The 21,569-nt window shown below is 53.7% G+C and overlaps 20 non-coding genes across 20 annotated transcripts; all 20 read left to right on the top strand.

Annotated features, from left to right (window-relative positions):
• The first annotated feature begins 771 nt into the window (after window positions 1–771).
• Window positions 772–844, top strand: Trnaa-ugc (transfer RNA alanine (anticodon UGC)). Its single transcript has one exon. It is a non-coding gene; the product is annotated as a tRNA-Ala (tRNA).
• Window positions 845–1,260: 416 nt separating this feature from the next.
• Trnaa-agc (transfer RNA alanine (anticodon AGC)) lies at window positions 1,261–1,333 on the top strand. Its single transcript has one exon. It is a non-coding gene; the product is annotated as a tRNA-Ala (tRNA).
• Window positions 1,334–2,346: 1,013 nt separating this feature from the next.
• On the top strand, window positions 2,347–2,419 carry Trnaa-ugc (transfer RNA alanine (anticodon UGC)). The gene has a single exon. It is a non-coding gene; the product is annotated as a tRNA-Ala (tRNA).
• Window positions 2,420–2,835: 416 nt separating this feature from the next.
• Trnaa-agc (transfer RNA alanine (anticodon AGC)) lies at window positions 2,836–2,908 on the top strand. Its single transcript has one exon. It is a non-coding gene; the product is annotated as a tRNA-Ala (tRNA).
• Window positions 2,909–3,921: 1,013 nt separating this feature from the next.
• On the top strand, window positions 3,922–3,994 carry Trnaa-ugc (transfer RNA alanine (anticodon UGC)). Its single transcript has one exon. It is a non-coding gene; the product is annotated as a tRNA-Ala (tRNA).
• Window positions 3,995–4,410: 416 nt separating this feature from the next.
• Trnaa-agc (transfer RNA alanine (anticodon AGC)) lies at window positions 4,411–4,483 on the top strand. Its single transcript has one exon. It is a non-coding gene; the product is annotated as a tRNA-Ala (tRNA).
• A 1,013-nt stretch (window positions 4,484–5,496) lies between these two features.
• Window positions 5,497–5,569, top strand: Trnaa-ugc (transfer RNA alanine (anticodon UGC)). Its single transcript has one exon. It is a non-coding gene; the product is annotated as a tRNA-Ala (tRNA).
• A 416-nt stretch (window positions 5,570–5,985) lies between these two features.
• Window positions 5,986–6,058, top strand: Trnaa-agc (transfer RNA alanine (anticodon AGC)). The gene has a single exon. It is a non-coding gene; the product is annotated as a tRNA-Ala (tRNA).
• Window positions 6,059–7,071: 1,013 nt separating this feature from the next.
• On the top strand, window positions 7,072–7,144 carry Trnaa-ugc (transfer RNA alanine (anticodon UGC)). Its single transcript has one exon. It is a non-coding gene; the product is annotated as a tRNA-Ala (tRNA).
• A 416-nt stretch (window positions 7,145–7,560) lies between these two features.
• Window positions 7,561–7,633, top strand: Trnaa-agc (transfer RNA alanine (anticodon AGC)). The gene has a single exon. It is a non-coding gene; the product is annotated as a tRNA-Ala (tRNA).
• A 1,013-nt stretch (window positions 7,634–8,646) lies between these two features.
• Window positions 8,647–8,719, top strand: Trnaa-ugc (transfer RNA alanine (anticodon UGC)). The gene has a single exon. It is a non-coding gene; the product is annotated as a tRNA-Ala (tRNA).
• Window positions 8,720–9,135: 416 nt separating this feature from the next.
• Window positions 9,136–9,208, top strand: Trnaa-agc (transfer RNA alanine (anticodon AGC)). Its single transcript has one exon. It is a non-coding gene; the product is annotated as a tRNA-Ala (tRNA).
• Window positions 9,209–10,221: 1,013 nt separating this feature from the next.
• Trnaa-ugc (transfer RNA alanine (anticodon UGC)) lies at window positions 10,222–10,294 on the top strand. Its single transcript has one exon. It is a non-coding gene; the product is annotated as a tRNA-Ala (tRNA).
• A 416-nt stretch (window positions 10,295–10,710) lies between these two features.
• Window positions 10,711–10,783, top strand: Trnaa-agc (transfer RNA alanine (anticodon AGC)). The gene has a single exon. It is a non-coding gene; the product is annotated as a tRNA-Ala (tRNA).
• Window positions 10,784–11,796: 1,013 nt separating this feature from the next.
• Window positions 11,797–11,869, top strand: Trnaa-ugc (transfer RNA alanine (anticodon UGC)). The gene has a single exon. It is a non-coding gene; the product is annotated as a tRNA-Ala (tRNA).
• Window positions 11,870–12,285: 416 nt separating this feature from the next.
• On the top strand, window positions 12,286–12,358 carry Trnaa-agc (transfer RNA alanine (anticodon AGC)). Its single transcript has one exon. It is a non-coding gene; the product is annotated as a tRNA-Ala (tRNA).
• A 1,013-nt stretch (window positions 12,359–13,371) lies between these two features.
• On the top strand, window positions 13,372–13,444 carry Trnaa-ugc (transfer RNA alanine (anticodon UGC)). The gene has a single exon. It is a non-coding gene; the product is annotated as a tRNA-Ala (tRNA).
• A 416-nt stretch (window positions 13,445–13,860) lies between these two features.
• Trnaa-agc (transfer RNA alanine (anticodon AGC)) lies at window positions 13,861–13,933 on the top strand. The gene has a single exon. It is a non-coding gene; the product is annotated as a tRNA-Ala (tRNA).
• Window positions 13,934–14,946: 1,013 nt separating this feature from the next.
• Window positions 14,947–15,019, top strand: Trnaa-ugc (transfer RNA alanine (anticodon UGC)). Its single transcript has one exon. It is a non-coding gene; the product is annotated as a tRNA-Ala (tRNA).
• Window positions 15,020–15,435: 416 nt separating this feature from the next.
• On the top strand, window positions 15,436–15,508 carry Trnaa-agc (transfer RNA alanine (anticodon AGC)). Its single transcript has one exon. It is a non-coding gene; the product is annotated as a tRNA-Ala (tRNA).
• The last annotated feature ends 6,061 nt before the right edge of the window (window positions 15,509–21,569 follow it).

Genomic DNA, 21,569 nt, shown 5'->3' with positions numbered 1-21,569 from the left:
CTGCACATTCCAATTCTTTACGTGCAGTCGGCTGCTACTGGTGTTGCTAGTTGTGACTGCTGATGACAGATGCCGTAGCAATCAATTCATGGAGTGAGTTGTATGTTTTGCGATACTCTGTCTCTGACAAGCAAGCAGAGGTGACATAGGCGCGAATACGGGAAGCTTGCAGCCCCTCGCTGCCTGCAGACACCGAGCAGCCACACTAGGTGGGCGGCCTAAGCCGTAGGCGAAATGTGCTCACTCGCTTGGGCGCGAAGTCAAGCTCTAAATAAGGCTGTCACTGGCGTGAGCGTTGCGTGAGCGTCGTGTAAAGTCGGAAAAGTCGTCTGCATGGGTGAGTGCCATGTTTGGGGAGCGTTTCGTAGTTTGCGCAGTGCAATGGAGACGCGGAAACTTGTTGTGGCCCAGTCTTTTGCAGTTGGACGACAAGAGTGGTACACAGTAGTAAAGTGCGAGGCAGTGAGTTGGCATGAACAGTCGAGTGCACAATGGGGCTTCAGATGTGCTTGTTACCTCAGGTGCTGTGTGATTGTCGACATGGCTTGAAAACAGAGCAGCTTGTGACTGCCCCTTCAATTTAAGACGTTAAAAACGGACGGAATTTGCAGTCGTAATACCAGAGCATCGAAACTACTTGGAACTCTTGTGTATATGAACGCGTCCGCGCCTTAGTACTCTGTTCCCTTCAGCCCTGCAAACCAACCAACCATCGTGTCCGTGCACATAAGAGTAGTAAAGAATGGAGAACAGCGCAGCTTGGTTGTGCTTGGGGGCGTAGCTCAGTTGGTAGAGCGTTCGCTTTGCATGTGAAAGGTCCCGGGTTCAAGCCCCGGCGCCTCCATGTTTTGTGGTCAGTGCGTGGTAAGTGTTGGTCGCGGCGAGCCTAAAGGCACGCAAGATGTTGCAAAGCCAGCGTCACAGACTAGTATACTGACGTAAGGAGAGCAAGACGTAAATGTGAGGACCGGCTGTTGTCGAGGTGTCATCGAGTGCAAATCTGCCTTGGGTAAAACGGCCTAACCTCAGTGAAGTCTAGAGAGTGAACAACACTTTCGTCTACCTCAGAGCGTTGGCCGAACGCTATTTTCGACGTCGTGCGTGCCACTTTGATTCTGGCCAACTACGATTCGATACAGAATGCAGGAAACCTGAAAGACACCCTCACAGACACATTGAGAGTAGTGTTTGTCTGCGGAATAATTGGAGTGCAAGGGTCTGTGCAATTGATATGGCTGTATGTAGCGCAGTTGGTCAGCAGGGGGCGTAGCTCAGATGGTAGAGCGCTCGCTTAGCATGCGAGAGGTACTGGGATCGATACCCAGCGCCTCCAGAATTTTTAACACACCAACATGCGCACACTGCCATGCAAGTGGAATAATTCACAGCCAGAAAATGTGTCAAGGCAGATACGAGCGAACGATTAGCAGCCACAATTGGCAAGCGTGCTGTAATGCGCAGGAAGTACCCTCCTCCCACCACTACACTTAATTTAGAAACAGTACACGTGTTCCCATAGGATTCTCAAACCTATGTCGGAAAGATCAGCCTTGCGCCGAATTCACAAAAATCCCACTGCACATTCCAATTCTTTACGTGCAGTCGGCTGCTACTGGTGTTGCTAGTTGTGACTGCTGATGACAGATGCCGTAGCAATCAATTCATGGAGTGAGTTGTATGTTTTGCGATACTCTGTCTCTGACAAGCAAGCAGAGGTGACATAGGCGCGAATACGGGAAGCTTGCAGCCCCTCGCTGCCTGCAGACACCGAGCAGCCACACTAGGTGGGCGGCCTAAGCCGTAGGCGAAATGTGCTCACTCGCTTGGGCGCGAAGTCAAGCTCTAAATAAGGCTGTCACTGGCGTGAGCGTTGCGTGAGCGTCGTGTAAAGTCGGAAAAGTCGTCTGCATGGGTGAGTGCCATGTTTGGGGAGCGTTTCGTAGTTTGCGCAGTGCAATGGAGACGCGGAAACTTGTTGTGGCCCAGTCTTTTGCAGTTGGACGACAAGAGTGGTACACAGTAGTAAAGTGCGAGGCAGTGAGTTGGCATGAACAGTCGAGTGCACAATGGGGCTTCAGATGTGCTTGTTACCTCAGGTGCTGTGTGATTGTCGACATGGCTTGAAAACAGAGCAGCTTGTGACTGCCCCTTCAATTTAAGACGTTAAAAACGGACGGAATTTGCAGTCGTAATACCAGAGCATCGAAACTACTTGGAACTCTTGTGTATATGAACGCGTCCGCGCCTTTGTACTCTGTTCCCTTCAGCCCTGCAAACCAACCAACCATCGTGTCCGTGCACATAAGAGTAGTAAAGAATGGAGAACAGCGCAGCTTGGTTGTGCTTGGGGGCGTAGCTCAGTTGGTAGAGCGTTCGCTTTGCATGTGAAAGGTCCCGGGTTCAAGCCCCGGCGCCTCCATGTTTTGTGGTCAGTGCGTGGTAAGTGTTGGTCGCGGCGAGCCTAAAGGCACGCAAGATGTTGCAAAGCCAGCGTCACAGACTAGTATACTGACGTAAGGAGAGCAAGACGTAAATGTGAGGACCGGCTGTTGTCGAGGTGTCATCGAGTGCAAATCTGCCTTGGGTAAAACGGCCTAACCTCAGTGAAGTCTAGAGAGTGAACAACACTTTCGTCTACCTCAGAGCGTTGGCCGAACGCTATTTTCGACGTCGTGCGTGCCACTTTGATTCTGGCCAACTACGATTCGATACAGAATGCAGGAAACCTGAAAGACACCCTCACAGACACATTGAGAGTAGTGTTTGTCTGCGGAATAATTGGAGTGCAAGGGTCTGTGCAATTGATATGGCTGTATGTAGCGCAGTTGGTCAGCAGGGGGCGTAGCTCAGATGGTAGAGCGCTCGCTTAGCATGCGAGAGGTACTGGGATCGATACCCAGCGCCTCCAGAATTTTTAACACACCAACATGCGCACACTGCCATGCAAGTGGAATAATTCACAGCCAGAAAATGTGTCAAGGCAGATACGAGCGAACGATTAGCAGCCACAATTGGCAAGCGTGCTGTAATGCGCAGGAAGTACCCTCCTCCCACCACTACACTTAATTTAGAAACAGTACACGTGTTCCCATAGGATTCTCAAACCTATGTCGGAAAGATCAGCCTTGCGCCGAATTCACAAAAATCCCACTGCACATTCCAATTCTTTACGTGCAGTCGGCTGCTACTGGTGTTGCTAGTTGTGACTGCTGATGACAGATGCCGTAGCAATCAATTCATGGAGTGAGTTGTATGTTTTGCGATACTCTGTCTCTGACAAGCAAGCAGAGGTGACATAGGCGCGAATACGGGAAGCTTGCAGCCCCTCGCTGCCTGCAGACACCGAGCAGCCACACTAGGTGGGCGGCCTAAGCCGTAGGCGAAATGTGCTCACTCGCTTGGGCGCGAAGTCAAGCTCTAAATAAGGCTGTCACTGGCGTGAGCGTTGCGTGAGCGTCGTGTAAAGTCGGAAAAGTCGTCTGCATGGGTGAGTGCCATGTTTGGGGAGCGTTTCGTAGTTTGCGCAGTGCAATGGAGACGCGGAAACTTGTTGTGGCCCAGTCTTTTGCAGTTGGACGACAAGAGTGGTACACAGTAGTAAAGTGCGAGGCAGTGAGTTGGCATGAACAGTCGAGTGCACAATGGGGCTTCAGATGTGCTTGTTACCTCAGGTGCTGTGTGATTGTCGACATGGCTTGAAAACAGAGCAGCTTGTGACTGCCCCTTCAATTTAAGACGTTAAAAACGGACGGAATTTGCAGTCGTAATACCAGAGCATCGAAACTACTTGGAACTCTTGTGTATATGAACGCGTCCGCGCCTTTGTACTCTGTTCCCTTCAGCCCTGCAAACCAACCAACCATCGTGTCCGTGCACATAAGAGTAGTAAAGAATGGAGAACAGCGCAGCTTGGTTGTGCTTGGGGGCGTAGCTCAGTTGGTAGAGCGTTCGCTTTGCATGTGAAAGGTCCCGGGTTCAAGCCCCGGCGCCTCCATGTTTTGTGGTCAGTGCGTGGTAAGTGTTGGTCGCGGCGAGCCTAAAGGCACGCAAGATGTTGCAAAGCCAGCGTCACAGACTAGTATACTGACGTAAGGAGAGCAAGACGTAAATGTGAGGACCGGCTGTTGTCGAGGTGTCATCGAGTGCAAATCTGCCTTGGGTAAAACGGCCTAACCTCAGTGAAGTCTAGAGAGTGAACAACACTTTCGTCTACCTCAGAGCGTTGGCCGAACGCTATTTTCGACGTCGTGCGTGCCACTTTGATTCTGGCCAACTACGATTCGATACAGAATGCAGGAAACCTGAAAGACACCCTCACAGACACATTGAGAGTAGTGTTTGTCTGCGGAATAATTGGAGTGCAAGGGTCTGTGCAATTGATATGGCTGTATGTAGCGCAGTTGGTCAGCAGGGGGCGTAGCTCAGATGGTAGAGCGCTCGCTTAGCATGCGAGAGGTACTGGGATCGATACCCAGCGCCTCCAGAATTTTTAACACACCAACATGCGCACACTGCCATGCAAGTGGAATAATTCACAGCCAGAAAATGTGTCAAGGCAGATACGAGCGAACGATTAGCAGCCACAATTGGCAAGCGTGCTGTAATGCGCAGGAAGTACCCTCCTCCCACCACTACACTTAATTTAGAAACAGTACACGTGTTCCCATAGGATTCTCAAACCTATGTCGGAAAGATCAGCCTTGCGCCGAATTCACAAAAATCCCACTGCACATTCCAATTCTTTACGTGCAGTCGGCTGCTACTGGTGTTGCTAGTTGTGACTGCTGATGACAGATGCCGTAGCAATCAATTCATGGAGTGAGTTGTATGTTTTGCGATACTCTGTCTCTGACAAGCAAGCAGAGGTGACATAGGCGCGAATACGGGAAGCTTGCAGCCCCTCGCTGCCTGCAGACACCGAGCAGCCACACTAGGTGGGCGGCCTAAGCCGTAGGCGAAATGTGCTCACTCGCTTGGGCGCGAAGTCAAGCTCTAAATAAGGGTGTCACTGGCGTGAGCGTTGCGTGAGCGTCGTGTAAAGTCGGAAAAGTCGTCTGCATGGGTGAGTGCCATGTTTGGGGAGCGTTTCGTAGTTTGCGCAGTGCAATGGAGACGCGGAAACTTGTTGTGGCCCAGTCTTTTGCAGTTGGACGACAAGAGTGGTACACAGTAGTAAAGTGCGAGGCAGTGAGTTGGCATGAACAGTCGAGTGCACAATGGGGCTTCAGATGTGCTTGTTACCTCAGGTGCTGTGTGATTGTCGACATGGCTTGAAAACAGAGCAGCTTGTGACTGCCCCTTCAATTTAAGACGTTAAAAACGGACGGAATTTGCAGTCGTAATACCAGAGCATCGAAACTACTTGGAACTCTTGTGTATATGAACGCGTCCGCGCCTTTGTACTCTGTTCCCTTCAGCCCTGCAAACCAACCAACCATCGTGTCCGTGCACATAAGAGTAGTAAAGAATGGAGAACAGCGCAGCTTGGTTGTGCTTGGGGGCGTAGCTCAGTTGGTAGAGCGTTCGCTTTGCATGTGAAAGGTCCCGGGTTCAAGCCCCGGCGCCTCCATGTTTTGTGGTCAGTGCGTGGTAAGTGTTGGTCGCGGCGAGCCTAAAGGCACGCAAGATGTTGCAAAGCCAGCGTCACAGACTAGTATACTGACGTAAGGAGAGCAAGACGTAAATGTGAGGACCGGCTGTTGTCGAGGTGTCATCGAGTGCAAATCTGCCTTGGGTAAAACGGCCTAACCTCAGTGAAGTCTAGAGAGTGAACAACACTTTCGTCTACCTCAGAGCGTTGGCCGAACGCTATTTTCGACGTCGTGCGTGCCACTTTGATTCTGGCCAACTACGATTCGATACAGAATGCAGGAAACCTGAAAGACACCCTCACAGACACATTGAGAGTAGTGTTTGTCTGCGGAATAATTGGAGTGCAAGGGTCTGTGCAATTGATATGGCTGTATGTAGCGCAGTTGGTCAGCAGGGGGCGTAGCTCAGATGGTAGAGCGCTCGCTTAGCATGCGAGAGGTACTGGGATCGATACCCAGCGCCTCCAGAATTTTTAACACACCAACATGCGCACACTGCCATGCAAGTGGAATAATTCACAGCCAGAAAATGTGTCAAGGCAGATACGAGCGAACGATTAGCAGCCACAATTGGCAAGCGTGCTGTAATGCGCAGGAAGTACCCTCCTCCCACCACTACACTTAATTTAGAAACAGTACACGTGTTCCCATAGGATTCTCAAACCTATGTCGGAAAGATCAGCCTTGCGCCGAATTCACAAAAATCCCACTGCACATTCCAATTCTTTACGTGCAGTCGGCTGCTACTGGTGTTGCTAGTTGTGACTGCTGATGACAGATGCCGTAGCAATCAATTCATGGAGTGAGTTGTATGTTTTGCGATACTCTGTCTCTGACAAGCAAGCAGAGGTGACATAGGCGCGAATACGGGAAGCTTGCAGCCCCTCGCTGCCTGCAGACACCGAGCAGCCACACTAGGTGGGCGGCCTAAGCCGTAGGCGAAATGTGCTCACTCGCTTGGGCGCGAAGTCAAGCTCTAAATAAGGCTGTCACTGGCGTGAGCGTTGCGTGAGCGTCGTGTAAAGTCGGAAAAGTCGTCTGCATGGGTGAGTGCCATGTTTGGGGAGCGTTTCGTAGTTTGCGCAGTGCAATGGAGACGCGGAAACTTGTTGTGGCCCAGTCTTTTGCAGTTGGACGACAAGAGTGGTACACAGTAGTAAAGTGCGAGGCAGTGAGTTGGCATGAACAGTCGAGTGCACAATGGGGCTTCAGATGTGCTTGTTACCTCAGGTGCTGTGTGATTGTCGACATGGCTTGAAAACAGAGCAGCTTGTGACTGCCCCTTCAATTTAAGACGTTAAAAACGGACGGAATTTGCAGTCGTAATACCAGAGCATCGAAACTACTTGGAACTCTTGTGTATATGAACGCGTCCGCGCCTTTGTACTCTGTTCCCTTCAGCCCTGCAAACCAACCAACCATCGCGTCCGTGCACATAAGAGTAGTAAAGAATGGAGAAGAGCGCAGCATGGTTGTGCTTGGCGGCGTAGCTCAGTTGGTAGAGCGTTCGCTTTGCATGTGAACGGTCCCGGGTTGAAGCCCCGGCGCCTCCATGTTTTGAGGTCAGTGCGTGGTAAGTGTTGGTCGCGGCGAGCCTAAAGGCACGCAAGATGTTGCAAAGCCAGCGTCACAGACTAGTATACTGACGTAAGGAGAGCAAGACGTAAATGTGAGGACCGGCTGTTGTCGAGGTGTCATCGAGTGCAAATCTGCCTTGGGTAAAACGGCCTAACCTCAGTGAAGTCTAGAGAGTGAACAACACTTTCGTCTACCTCAGAGCGTTGGCCGAACGCTATTTTCGACGTCGTGCGTGCCACTTTGATTCTGGCCAACTACGATTCGATACAGAATGCAGGAAACCTGAAAGACACCCTCACAGACACATTGAGAGTAGTGTTTGTCTGCGGAATAATTGGAGTGCAAGGGTCTGTGCAATTGATATGGCTGTATGTAGCGCAGTTGGTCAGCAGGGGGCGTAGCTCAGATGGTAGAGCGCTCGCTTAGCATGCGAGAGGTACTGGGATCGATACCCAGCGCCTCCAGAATTTTTAACACACCAACATGCGCACACTGCCATGCAAGTGGAATAATTCACAGCCAGAAAATGTGTCAAGGCAGATACGAGCGAACGATTAGCAGCCACAATTGGCAAGCGTGCTGTAATGCGCAGGAAGTACCCTCCTCCCACCACTACACTTAATTTAGAAACAGTACACGTGTTCCCATAGGATTCTCAAACCTATGTCGGAAAGATCAGCCTTGCGCCGAATTCACAAAAATCCCACTGCACATTCCAATTCTTTACGTGCAGTCGGCTGCTACTGGTGTTGCTAGTTGTGACTGCTGATGACAGATGCCGTAGCAATCAATTCATGGAGTGAGTTGTATGTTTTGCGATACTCTGTCTCTGACAAGCAAGCAGAGGTGACATAGGCGCGAATACGGGAAGCTTGCAGCCCCTCGCTGCCTGCAGACACCGAGCAGCCACACTAGGTGGGCGGCCTAAGCCGTAGGCGAAATGTGCTCACTCGCTTGGGCGCGAAGTCAAGCTCTAAATAAGGCTGTCACTGGCGTGAGCGTTGCGTGAGCGTCGTGTAAAGTCGGAAAAGTCGTCTGCATGGGTGAGTGCCATGTTTGGGGAGCGTTTCGTAGTTTGCGCAGTGCAATGGAGACGCGGAAACTTGTTGTGGCCCAGTCTTTTGCAGTTGGACGACAAGAGTGGTACACAGTAGTAAAGTGCGAGGCAGTGAGTTGGCATGAACAGTCGAGTGCACAATGGGGCTTCAGATGTGCTTGTTACCTCAGGTGCTGTGTGATTGTCGACATGGCTTGAAAACAGAGCAGCTTGTGACTGCCCCTTCAATTTAAGACGTTAAAAACGGACGGAATTTGCAGTCGTAATACCAGAGCATCGAAACTACTTGGAACTCTTGTGTATATGAACGCGTCCGCGCCTTTGTACTCTGTTCCCTTCAGCCCTGCAAACCAACCAACCATCGTGTCCGTGCACATAAGAGTAGTAAAGAATGGAGAACAGCGCAGCTTGGTTGTGCTTGGGGGCGTAGCTCAGTTGGTAGAGCGTTCGCTTTGCATGTGAAAGGTCCCGGGTTCAAGCCCCGGCGCCTCCATGTTTTGTGGTCAGTGCGTGGTAAGTGTTGGTCGCGGCGAGCCTAAAGGCACGCAAGATGTTGCAAAGCCAGCGTCACAGACTAGTATACTGACGTAAGGAGAGCAAGACGTAAATGTGAGGACCGGCTGTTGTCGAGGTGTCATCGAGTGCAAATCTGCCTTGGGTAAAACGGCCTAACCTCAGTGAAGTCTAGAGAGTGAACAACACTTTCGTCTACCTCAGAGCGTTGGCCGAACGCTATTTTCGACGTCGTGCGTGCCACTTTGATTCTGGCCAACTACGATTCGATACAGAATGCAGGAAACCTGAAAGACACCCTCACAGACACATTGAGAGTAGTGTTTGTCTGCGGAATAATTGGAGTGCAAGGGTCTGTGCAATTGATATGGCTGTATGTAGCGCAGTTGGTCAGCAGGGGGCGTAGCTCAGATGGTAGAGCGCTCGCTTAGCATGCGAGAGGTACTGGGATCGATACCCAGCGCCTCCAGAATTTTTAACACACCAACATGCGCACACTGCCATGCAAGTGGAATAATTCACAGCCAGAAAATGTGTCAAGGCAGATACGAGCGAACGATTAGCAGCCACAATTGGCAAGCGTGCTGTAATGCGCAGGAAGTACCCTCCTCCCACCACTACACTTAATTTAGAAACAGTACACGTGTTCCCATAGGATTCTCAAACCTATGTCGGAAAGATCAGCCTTGCGCCGAATTCACAAAAATCCCACTGCACATTCCAATTCTTTACGTGCAGTCGGCTGCTACTGGTGTTGCTAGTTGTGACTGCTGATGACAGATGCCGTAGCAATCAATTCATGGAGTGAGTTGTATGTTTTGCGATACTCTGTCTCTGACAAGCAAGCAGAGGTGACATAGGCGCGAATACGGGAAGCTTGCAGCCCCTCGCTGCCTGCAGACACCGAGCAGCCACACTAGGTGGGCGGCCTAAGCCGTAGGCGAAATGTGCTCACTCGCTTGGGCGCGAAGTCAAGCTCTAAATAAGGGTGTCACTGGCGTGAGCGTTGCGTGAGCGTCGTGTAAAGTCGGAAAAGTCGTCTGCATGGGTGAGTGCCATGTTTGGGGAGCGTTTCGTAGTTTGCGCAGTGCAATGGAGACGCGGAAACTTGTTGTGGCCCAGTCTTTTGCAGTTGGACGACAAGAGTGGTACACAGTAGTAAAGTGCGAGGCAGTGAGTTGGCATGAACAGTCGAGTGCACAATGGGGCTTCAGATGTGCTTGTTACCTCAGGTGCTGTGTGATTGTCGACATGGCTTGAAAACAGAGCAGCTTGTGACTGCCCCTTCAATTTAAGACGTTAAAAACGGACGGAATTTGCAGTCGTAATACCAGAGCATCGAAACTACTTGGAACTCTTGTGTATATGAACGCGTCCGCGCCTTTGTACTCTGTTCCCTTCAGCCCTGCAAACCAACCAACCATCGTGTCCGTGCACATAAGAGTAGTAAAGAATGGAGAACAGCGCAGCTTGGTTGTGCTTGGGGGCGTAGCTCAGTTGGTAGAGCGTTCGCTTTGCATGTGAAAGGTCCCGGGTTCAAGCCCCGGCGCCTCCATGTTTTGTGGTCAGTGCGTGGTAAGTGTTGGTCGCGGCGAGCCTAAAGGCACGCAAGATGTTGCAAAGCCAGCGTCACAGACTAGTATACTGACGTAAGGAGAGCAAGACGTAAATGTGAGGACCGGCTGTTGTCGAGGTGTCATCGAGTGCAAATCTGCCTTGGGTAAAACGGCCTAACCTCAGTGAAGTCTAGAGAGTGAACAACACTTTCGTCTACCTCAGAGCGTTGGCCGAACGCTATTTTCGACGTCGTGCGTGCCACTTTGATTCTGGCCAACTACGATTCGATACAGAATGCAGGAAACCTGAAAGACACCCTCACAGACACATTGAGAGTAGTGTTTGTCTGCGGAATAATTGGAGTGCAAGGGTCTGTGCAATTGATATGGCTGTATGTAGCGCAGTTGGTCAGCAGGGGGCGTAGCTCAGATGGTAGAGCGCTCGCTTAGCATGCGAGAGGTACTGGGATCGATACCCAGCGCCTCCAGAATTTTTAACACACCAACATGCGCACACTGCCATGCAAGTGGAATAATTCACAGCCAGAAAATGTGTCAAGGCAGATACGAGCGAACGATTAGCAGCCACAATTGGCAAGCGTGCTGTAATGCGCAGGAAGTACCCTCCTCCCACCACTACACTTAATTTAGAAACAGTACACGTGTTCCCATAGGATTCTCAAACCTATGTCGGAAAGATCAGCCTTGCGCCGAATTCACAAAAATCCCACTGCACATTCCAATTCTTTACGTGCAGTCGGCTGCTACTGGTGTTGCTAGTTGTGACTGCTGATGACAGATGCCGTAGCAATCAATTCATGGAGTGAGTTGTATGTTTTGCGATACTCTGTCTCTGACAAGCAAGCAGAGGTGACATAGGCGCGAATACGGGAAGCTTGCAGCCCCTCGCTGCCTGCAGACACCGAGCAGCCACACTAGGTGGGCGGCCTAAGCCGTAGGCGAAATGTGCTCACTCGCTTGGGCGCGAAGTCAAGCTCTAAATAAGGCTGTCACTGGCGTGAGCGTTGCGTGAGCGTCGTGTAAAGTCGGAAAAGTCGTCTGCATGGGTGAGTGCCATGTTTGGGGAGCGTTTCGTAGTTTGCGCAGTGCAATGGAGACGCGGAAACTTGTTGTGGCCCAGTCTTTTGCAGTTGGACGACAAGAGTGGTACACAGTAGTAAAGTGCGAGGCAGTGAGTTGGCATGAACAGTCGAGTGCACAATGGGGCTTCAGATGTGCTTGTTACCTCAGGTGCTGTGTGATTGTCGACATGGCTTGAAAACAGAGCAGCTTGTGACTGCCCCTTCAATTTAAGACGTTAAAAACGGACGGAATTTGCAGTCGTAATACCAGAGCATCGAAACTACTTGGAACTCTTGTGTATATGAACGCGTCCGCGCCTTTGTACTCTGTTCCCTTCAGCCCTGCAAACCAACCAACCATCGCGTCCGTGCACATAAGAGTAGTAAAGAATGGAGAAGAGCGCAGCATGGTTGTGCTTGGCGGCGTAGCTCAGTTAGTAGAGCGTTCGCTTTGCATGTGAACGGTCCCGGGTTGAAGCCCCGGCGCCTCCATGTTTTGAGGTCAGTGCGTGGTAAGTGTTGGTCGCGGCGAGCCTAAAGGCACGCAAGATGTTGCAAAGCCAGCGTCACAGACTAGTATACTGACGTAAGGAGAGCAAGACGTAAATGTGAGGACCGGCTGTTGTCGAGGTGTCATCGAGTGCAAATCTGCCTTGGGTAAAACGGCCTAACCTCAGTGAAGTCTAGAGAGTGAACAACACTTTCGTCTACCTCAGAGCGTTGGCCGAACGCTATTTTCGACGTCGTGCGTGCCACTTTGATTCTGGCCAACTACGATTCGATACAGAATGCAGGAAACCTGAAAGACACCCTCACAGACACATTGAGAGTAGTGTTTGTCTGCGGAATAATTGGAGTGCAAGGGTCTGTGCAATTGATATGGCTGTATGTAGCGCAGTTGGTCAGCAGGGGGCGTAGCTCAGATGGTAGAGCGCTCGCTTAGCATGCGAGAGGTACTGGGATCGATACCCAGCGCCTCCAGAATTTTTAACACACCAACATGCGCACACTGCCATGCAAGTGGAATAATTCACAGCCAGAAAATGTGTCAAGGCAGATACGAGCGAACGATTAGCAGCCACAATTGGCAAGCGTGCTGTAATGCGCAGGAAGTACCCTCCTCCCACCACTACACTTAATTTAGAAACAGTACACGTGTTCCCATAGGATTCTCAAACCTATGTCGGAAAGATCAGCCTTGCGCCGAATTCACAAAAATCCCACTGCACATTCCAATTCTTTACGTGCAGTCGGCTGCTACTGGTGTTGCTAGTTGTGACTGCTGATGACAGATGCCGTAGCAATCAATTCATGGAGTGAGTTGTATGTTTTGCGATACTCTGTCTCTGACAAGCAAGCAGAGGTGACATAGGCGCGAATACGGGAAGCTTGCAGCCCCTCGCTGCCTGCAGACACCGAGCAGCCACACTAGGTGGGCGGCCTAAGCCGTAGGCGAAATGTGCTCACTCGCTTGGGCGCGAAGTCAAGCTCTAAATAAGGCTGTCACTGGCGTGAGCGTTGCGTGAGCGTCGTGTAAAGTCGGAAAAGTCGTCTGCATGGGTGAGTGCCATGTTTGGGGAGCGTTTCGTAGTTTGCGCAGTGCAATGGAGACGCGGAAACTTGTTGTGGCCCAGTCTTTTGCAGTTGGACGACAAGAGTGGTACACAGTAGTAAAGTGCGAGGCAGTGAGTTGGCATGAACAGTCGAGTGCACAATGGGGCTTCAGATGTGCTTGTTACCTCAGGTGCTGTGTGATTGTCGACATGGCTTGAAAACAGAGCAGCTTGTGACTGCCCCTTCAATTTAAGACGTTAAAAACGGACGGAATTTGCAGTCGTAATACCAGAGCATCGAAACTACTTGGAACTCTTGTGTATATGAACGCGTCCGCGCCTTTGTACTCTGTTCCCTTCAGCCCTGCAAACCAACCAACCATCGTGTCCGTGCACATAAGAGTAGTAAAGAATGGAGAAGAGCGCAGCATGGTTGTGCTTGGGGGCGTAGCTCAGTTGGTAGAGCGTTCGCTTTGCATGTGAAAGGTCCCGGGTTCAAGCCCCGGCGCCTCCATGTTTTGTGGTCAGTGCGTGGTAAGTGTTGGTCGCGGCGAGCCTAAAGGCACGCAAGATGTTGCAAAGCCAGCGTCACAGACTAGTATACTGACGTAAGGAGAGCAAGACGTAAATGTGAGGACCGGCTGTTGTCGAGGTGTCATCGAGTGCAAATCTGCCTTGGGTAAAACGGCCTAACCTCAGTGAAGTCTAGAGAGTGAACAACACTTTCGTCTACCTCAGAGCGTTGGCCGAACGCTATTTTCGACGTCGTGCGTGCCACTTTGATTCTGGCCAACTACGATTCGATACAGAATGCAGGAAACCTGAAAGACACCCTCACAGACACATTGAGAGTAGTGTTTGTCTGCGGAATAATTGGAGTGCAAGGGTCTGTGCAATTGATATGGCTGTATGTAGCGCAGTTGGTCAGCAGGGGGCGTAGCTCAGATGGTAGAGCGCTCGCTTAGCATGCGAGAGGTACTGGGATCGATACCCAGCGCCTCCAGAATTTTTAACACACCAACATGCGCACACTGCCATGCAAGTGGAATAATTCACAGCCAGAAAATGTGTCAAGGCAGATACGAGCGAACGATTAGCAGCCACAATTGGCAAGCGTGCTGTAATGCGCAGGAAGTACCCTCCTCCCACCACTACACTTAATTTAGAAACAGTACACGTGTTCCCATAGGATTCTCAAACCTATGTCGGAAAGATCAGCCTTGCGCCGAATTCACAAAAATCCCACTGCACATTCCAATTCTTTACGTGCAGTCGGCTGCTACTGGTGTTGCTAGTTGTGACTGCTGATGACAGATGCCGTAGCAATCAATTCATGGAGTGAGTTGTATGTTTTGCGATACTCTGTCTCTGACAAGCAAGCAGAGGTGACATAGGCGCGAATACGGGAAGCTTGCAGCCCCTCGCTGCCTGCAGACACCGAGCAGCCACACTAGGTGGGCGGCCTAAGCCGTAGGCGAAATGTGCTCACTCGCTTGGGCGCGAAGTCAAGCTCTAAATAAGGCTGTCACTGGCGTGAGCGTTGCGTGAGCGTCGTGTAAAGTCGGAAAAGTCGTCTGCATGGGTGAGTGCCATGTTTGGGGAGCGTTTCGCAGTTTGCGCAGTGCAATGGAGACGCGGAAACTTGTTGTGGCCCAGTCTTTTGCAGTTGGACGACAAGAGTGGTACACAGTAGTAAAGTGCGAGGCAGTGAGTTGGCATGAACAGTCGAGTGCACAATGGGGCTTCAGATGTGCTTGTTACCTCAGGTGCTGTGTGATTGTCGACATGGCTTGAAAACAGAGCAGCTTGTGACTGCCCCTTCAATTTAAGACGTTAAAAACGGACGGAATTTGCAGTCGTAATACCAGAGCATCGAAACTACTTGGAACTCTTGTGTATATGAACGCGTCCGCGCCTTTGTACTCTGTTCCCTTCAGCCCTGCAAACCAACCAACCATCGCGTCCGTGCACATAAGAGTAGTAAAGAATGGAGAAGAGCGCAGCATGGTTGTGCTTGGCGGCGTAGCTCAGTTGGTAGAGCGTTCGCTTTGCATGTGAACGGTCCCGGGTTGAAGCCCCGGCGCCTCCATGTTTTGTGGTCAGTGCGTGGTAAGTGTTGGTCGCGGCGAGCCTAAAGGCACGCAAGATGTTGCAAAGCCAGCGTCACAGACTCGTATACTGACGTAAGGAGAGCAAGACGTAAATGTGAGGACCGGCTGTTGTCGAGGTGTCATCGAGTGCAAATCTGCCTTAGGTAAAACGGCCTAACCTCAGTGAAGTCTAGAGAGTGAACAACACTTTCGTCTACCTCAGAGCGTTGGCCGAACGCTATTTTCGACGTCGTGCGTGCCACTTTGATTTTGGCCAACTACGATTCGATACAGAATGCAGGAAACCTGAAAGACACCCTCACAGACACATTGAGAGTAGTGTTTGTCTGCGGAATAATTGGAGTGCAAGGGTCTGTGCAATTGATATGGCTGTATGTAGCGCAGTTGGTCAGCAGGGGCCGTAGCTCAGATGGTAGAGCGCTCGCTTAGCATGCGAGAGGTACTGGGATCGATACCCAGCGCCTCCAGAATTTTTAACACACCAACATGCGCACACTGCCATGCAAGTGGAATAATTCACAGCCAGAAAATGTGTCAAGGCAGATACGAGCGAACGATTAGCAGCCACAATTGGCAAGCGTGCTGTAATGCGCAGGAAGTACCCTCCTCCCACCACTACACTTAATTTAGAAACAGTACACGTGTTCCCATAGGATTCTCAAACCTATGTCGGAAAGATCAGCCTTGCGCCGAATTCACAAAAATCCCACTGCACATTCCAATTCTTTACGTGCAGTCGGCTGCTACTGGTGTTGCTAGTTGTGACTGCTGATGACAGATGCCGTAGCAATCAATTCATGGAGTGAGTTGTATGTTTTGCGATACTCTGTCTCTGACAAGCAAGCAGAGGTGACATAGGCGCGAATACGGGAAGCTTGCAGCCCCTCGCTGCCTGCAGACACCGAGCAGCCACACTAGGTGGGCGGCCTAAGCCGTAGGCGAAATGTGCTCACTCGCTTGGGCGCGAAGTCAAGCTCTAAATAAGGCTGTCACTGGCGTGAGCGTTCACACATTCGAGGGTTGGATTCCCTCTCTTCTTCATCGAAGAGTTTCACTGCCTGGGCTACTCTCAGGGTGCGCCTTCGACGTGGAAGATCCTTGCCGTGTCGTCTGTTTGCCGCCGCCGCCGCCGCTTGGTCGCCGCCTTCCGGTCCTTGCCGCCGCCGCCGCCGCCGCCGCCTGCCGGGGCTCGTCGCCCCCGCCTGGTCGCCGCCTGCCGGTCCTTGCCGCCGCCGCCGCCGCCGCCGCCGCCGCCGCCGCCGCCGCCTGCCGGGGCTCGTCGCCCGTCGCCCCCGCCTTGTCGCCGCCTGCCGGGGCTCGCCGCCCCCGCCTGGTCGCCGCCTGCCGGTGCTCGCCGCCGCCGCCGCCGCCGCCGCCGCCGCCGCCGCCGCCGCCTGCCGGTGCCCGCCGCCTGCCGGTGCCCGCCGCCTGCCGGTGCTCGCCGCCGCCGCCGCCGCCGCCGCCGCCGCCGCCGGTGCCCGCCGCCATCCGGTGCCGCCTGGTCGCCACCATCGCCGCCGTCCTGACCCTGGTCTACGGCCGTCTTCGTCTTCATCCGTCTTCGTCTTTGTCTGTCCCCGGTTTCTGTCCTCTCCTCTTCGTTCTGTTCGTTCTTGTTTCTCTCTCCCGTCATGTCCGCCCCCACCACCACTGTCACTACTACCACCACCGCCATTGTCTATACCTCCCCTTCCGCCGCCTCCACCACTATAACTTGGTGTGCCCAGTCCCACCTCCCTCCTTCCATTCCACCTCTCCTCACTGTCCCTTCACCCTCTCTCTTTGTCGCCCCCTCTCCCGCTTCTTCCTCCCGCTCCTCTCGTTCTGATCCCTTCCCCCCACTCCCCCAGCCTGTCACTGCAGCTCCAGCTCGGGTGGTGGCCCGTCGGGCCACTGCCCACGCCCAGCTCTCCCCGTCACCTTCGCCATCACCGCCGCCTCTGCCGCCGTCATCGTCATCGTCGCCTTCACCGTCACCGTCACCATCTCCGGCGCCGACTCCGGCCCCGGGACCTGCCCCTCCCCGCCACATTCCCGTTGTTCCCATCCCCCACACCTCCTCCACCGCCGTCAAGCGCCCCGGTGGCACCCCTGCTTCCTCTGCTTCCAAAAAGGCTGCACCTCGTCCTCCTTCCCCCACCCTTGATGCCATGGAAGTCTCCCCGCCTGTCCCTGCCCCCTCATCCTCCTCCTCTCTCCCTTCCTCCTACCGCTACCTCCTCTCCCGTCCTGATCCCTCTCTCCTTGAAGCCCGGAACCTCACCCTCTTCCTTCGCCAGCATTGTCCTGGTGCCCCCATCTCCCTCCTCACTCCTCGCCGAGATTCTGTTCTCATCTCCTCCCCCAGCCCAACCCTCCATACTGACATCCTCTCCCGTCTCCCCATCACCCGTTTTGGTCCCAACGCCTCCCTTACCCCTGCTCCTTCTCCATCTCCTACCCGCCAACCCCAACCCCCGCGTCGCCCGCCGACCCTCACCGCCGTGATCACGCGGCTCAGTCCGTCGATCACGGAGGAGGAGGTGTTGGCGGAGCTCCAGGCCCATCCCACACTGGAGGTGCGGGCGGTCCGCCGCATTTTCAACTCGGCCGGCCCCACCCGCCTTATGCGGGTTTTCTCTGAGGACGCCCCCTCCATTGACCGTCTCCTGAAGGAGGGTGCCCTCCTCTTCCACCAGCGGTACAAGGTCGACCCTTCCCGTTCCCCTCCTCAATCCCTGCGCTGCCAGAGGTGTCTGCGCTATAATGCGCACCCCACAGCTGAGTGCCGCGAGGCCCCCACCTGCCCGCATTGTCGGCAGGCGCACTTCCTCCGGCAGTGCCCTAACCTCCAATCCCCTCCCTCCTGTAATACCTGCAATCTCCCTCATCCCACCTACTCCCAAAAGTGTAAAGCCCGACCCCCTCCAACCACTCCTGAACTCACCGTACCTGTCCGTCCTCTGGACGCCCCCACCCCTCCTGGCAATTCCCTTCGTCCCCCACCCACCGCTGAGGACATCATCAGGTTCCTCACCATCGTCCTCCAGAATGTTCATCCCTTTCAGCGCCCTCACACCCTCCAGCAGATCTCCCTTGCTGCCCGTTCCATCTTCCAACTCAAGATGTACGCCACCTACTCCAACAACCAGGCCCATTTCACCTTCTCCCGTCTTGACACCCTCGTTTAAATCCCAGTCATGGCGCGACAGCAACGTATCCTTTTCAACAACATACGCTCCCTTCCCGCCAACAAAAACCTGTTCCTGCACACCCTTGCCACCCACCGTGTGGATGCCTTCCTCCTCAATGAAACCTTCCTGCAACCCCACCACACAGTCCACACTTCGCCCTACCTCCTCCACCGCTCCGATAATCCCCTCCCGATTGCGCGTGGCGGAGTTGCCATTGGTCACCACCGCCAGATCCCCGTTCGGCTCCAACCTCTCCTTCCCGACCCCACCGAACACCTGATCCTTAGTCTCTTCTTCCCCGGCCTTACCGTTACCTGCGCCACCATCTATGTCCGCCCCAACGCTCCTATTCCCTTCGACTTCCTCTCCCACGTCGATCGTACCTTTTCCTCCTACGTGATCGCCGCCGACCTCAACATCCATAGTCGTTCCGCTGCCCAGTTACGGCGATGGCATCGGTTCCTCTCCACCCTTCAAGGTGACCTCGTCCCCATCCCCCGGCATACCCGTCCTGAATCCAACTCCACTCCTGATGTTATCCTCTCCTCCCCCAACCTCCTTGGCCGCATCACGGTGGATGTCCTGGAGCCTATTGGTAGCGACCATCTCCCTGTCCTCCTCACCGTTTCAGACGGTCGTCGCCCTCGCCCCGACCCTCGTACTGACCCTCCCCCTAAGTATGTCCACGACTATTCCCGAGCCGACTGGAATGCCTACCGGGATACCCTTTCCACCCAGGTCGATAGCCACCCTCTCACCTACCACCACCCTGACGATGTCACCCATGCCGCCTCCTTTCTCCAGCGGACCTTGTCTGAGGCCGTGGAGGCCCACGTTCCTACTGTCGCCATCCACCCCCACCGTCCTACCTTACCCCCACAGGCCGTTCTCCTCCTCCGTGAATCCCGTCGTCTCTACCGTGCCTTCCTCCGCACGCGTGACCCGGACACACTACGACGCCACCGGCAACTCCAGCGACACGTTCGTAATTTGCTCGCGGCTAAGAAACGCCGGGACTGGCGACAGACATGCACCCGTTTACATGCAACCCTACCAATCAACTCGTCGAAGTTCTGGTCGGCCTTCCGTCGCCTTACCGGAACTAAACCCTCCCCCTATTATCCTCTTCTCCATGATGATCACCCTTTCCCTGACTCCCTTAGTAAGGCCAATCACTTTGCCTCCTACCTCTCCGATGTATTTTCTGTCCCCGATGATCCCCAGTTCGATTACTCCCTCTTCCCAGATATCCGCGATCGAACTGACACCTCTTCCCCTCCCCTCGCTCCTGGCTTCCAGTACTTGGACAACATTACACACACGGAACTCAATGCCCCTATCACTACACAGGATCTCATTGCTACACTCCGCACAAAACGCAACACCGCTCCTGGTCACGATCGTGCCACCTACCGTCACCTTCGTGAAGCTCCTGTCTCTTTCCTCTCCACCCTGGCCAGGCTCTACAATGTAGTCCTGTCCACCGGTTACTACCCCGACCTGTGGAAAACCTCCCGTATCCTCATGTTCCTTAAACCTGGCAAACCGCCGTCCGCCGTCTCCTCCTACCGTCCCATCAGCCTTACCTCGGTCTTCAGCAAGGTCCTAGAATCTATCCTCACCCGCCGCATCCACCAGCATCTCCGCCAGCACCGCCTCCTTCCCGTCACCCAGTGTGGCTTTCGGCCATCCTTCTCTTCCGACGATCTTCTCCTTCACCTCACTCATCTCCTTTCCGAACAGCTTAATTCCCGTCGCTCTGCCATCTTCCTCTCACTTGACCTCGAACGCGCTTATGACCGCGTCTGGCATTCCGGTCTCCTCTTCAAGCTCCAAACCTTTGCCCTTCCCATTAACTACGTCCGTCTGATCGGTTCCTTTCTCTCCCGCCGTCCTTCCTATGTCACCATCCATAACACTGATTCCTACACCTTTTTCCCCTCCGCCGGTGTGCCCCAAGGCTCCGTCCTCTCCCCCCTTCTGTACCTTTTGTACACGGCGGACATGCCGCCGCCGTCGCCCCCCGTCCACCTTCTCCAGTTTGCCGATGACACCGCCTTCCTCGCCCTTGCCCCCACCCTGCAACGCTCCCAACGCCTTCTCCAATCCCATCTTGACCGGTTCACCGCTTGGTGCAACCAGTGGTTGCTCAAGGTCAATCCCTCCAAAACCCAGGCGATCATTGTAGGCAAAACCACCCCTTCCTTCCGCCTCCTTGATTTCTATCTCACCGTCTATGGCCGTCCTATCGCCCTCACTCCCACCCTTAAGTACCTTGGCGTCACCCTCGACCGTCGCCTCTCCTGGACTCCCCATCTCCAGACAATCCAAGCCAAGGCACGTTCCCGACTCCGTCTCCTCAAGCTCCTTTCCGGCCGCACGTGGGGTCTGGACCCCTCCACAATCCTCCACACCTATAAATCCATCATCCGCCCTATCCTTTGTTACGCCCATCCAGCCTGGATCTCCGCCCCCCCTACCTTCTATAAATCCCTCCAAATCCTTGAACGCCATGCTCTCCGCCTTGCCTATCGCATCCGTCTCCCCTCCCCCACACGGATCCTGTATGATCTCATCCCCTTCCCCCACCTCCTCCTTTTCCTTGAAAGGATACGTATCCTGTACACCTCACGTAAACTTGATCCTCCTCACCCGCTCGTTTCCTCGCTCCTCTCCCACCCCCGCCCGCTGCCGCGCCTGTATTCGCACGTCCCACCCGGTCTCCATCTCTCCACCCTCCATACCCTCTCCCAAGGTGGCTTCCGCCAGCTCCCTCTCCCTGATGATGTCCTCGTCCCCTCCATCTACCCCTCCTATCAACTTTGACCCTGCCCCACCCCCCACTTCCCGTGTCCTTTCCTTTCGGCACCCTCCCTCCCTTCTCTTCTCTTCCCTTCTTTTTCCATCTCCCTGTCCCCTCCCTTCCCCCTCTTCCCCCGGGCTTCCTCTCCCCCTTCCTCCCTCCCCCCTATCTCCCCTGCCCGTGGCATCTCTGCTCTCCCCTCTCGCTCTCCCACTCCCCTTCCTCCTCCTCCTCTCTTGGCAGGTCCCCGGACTCGCACACGTATAGTGAACATTCGCGCGCCGGAGATCGTCGCCTTTTGTGCTTCGTGTGTGTGACGTCATATAGTGTTTTTGGTGTCCGCCATCCCACTCCTACGTTCACTTGTGCCGTCGGACTCACCAGTGTTTTGTGCGCCGTGCCGACGTGTTTTCCGTGTTGTTATCGTCACATGTGAACGACTCCGTGTTTTTTTATGTCTCTGTGACCTCTCTCTTTTGCCCGTCACTTTGTTCATTGTTATTCACCATGTTTTATACTCTTGTAAAACGCTATGGCTGAAGAGCGGCGTAG

This window comes from Schistocerca serialis, chromosome 10 (genome assembly GCF_023864345.2).
Source record: "Schistocerca serialis cubense isolate TAMUIC-IGC-003099 chromosome 10, iqSchSeri2.2, whole genome shotgun sequence".
Classification (NCBI taxonomy): Eukaryota; Metazoa; Arthropoda; class Insecta; order Orthoptera; family Acrididae; genus Schistocerca; species Schistocerca serialis.
Note: the sequence above shows the minus strand (reverse complement) of the source record. Positions and strands in the feature narration are given on the sequence as shown.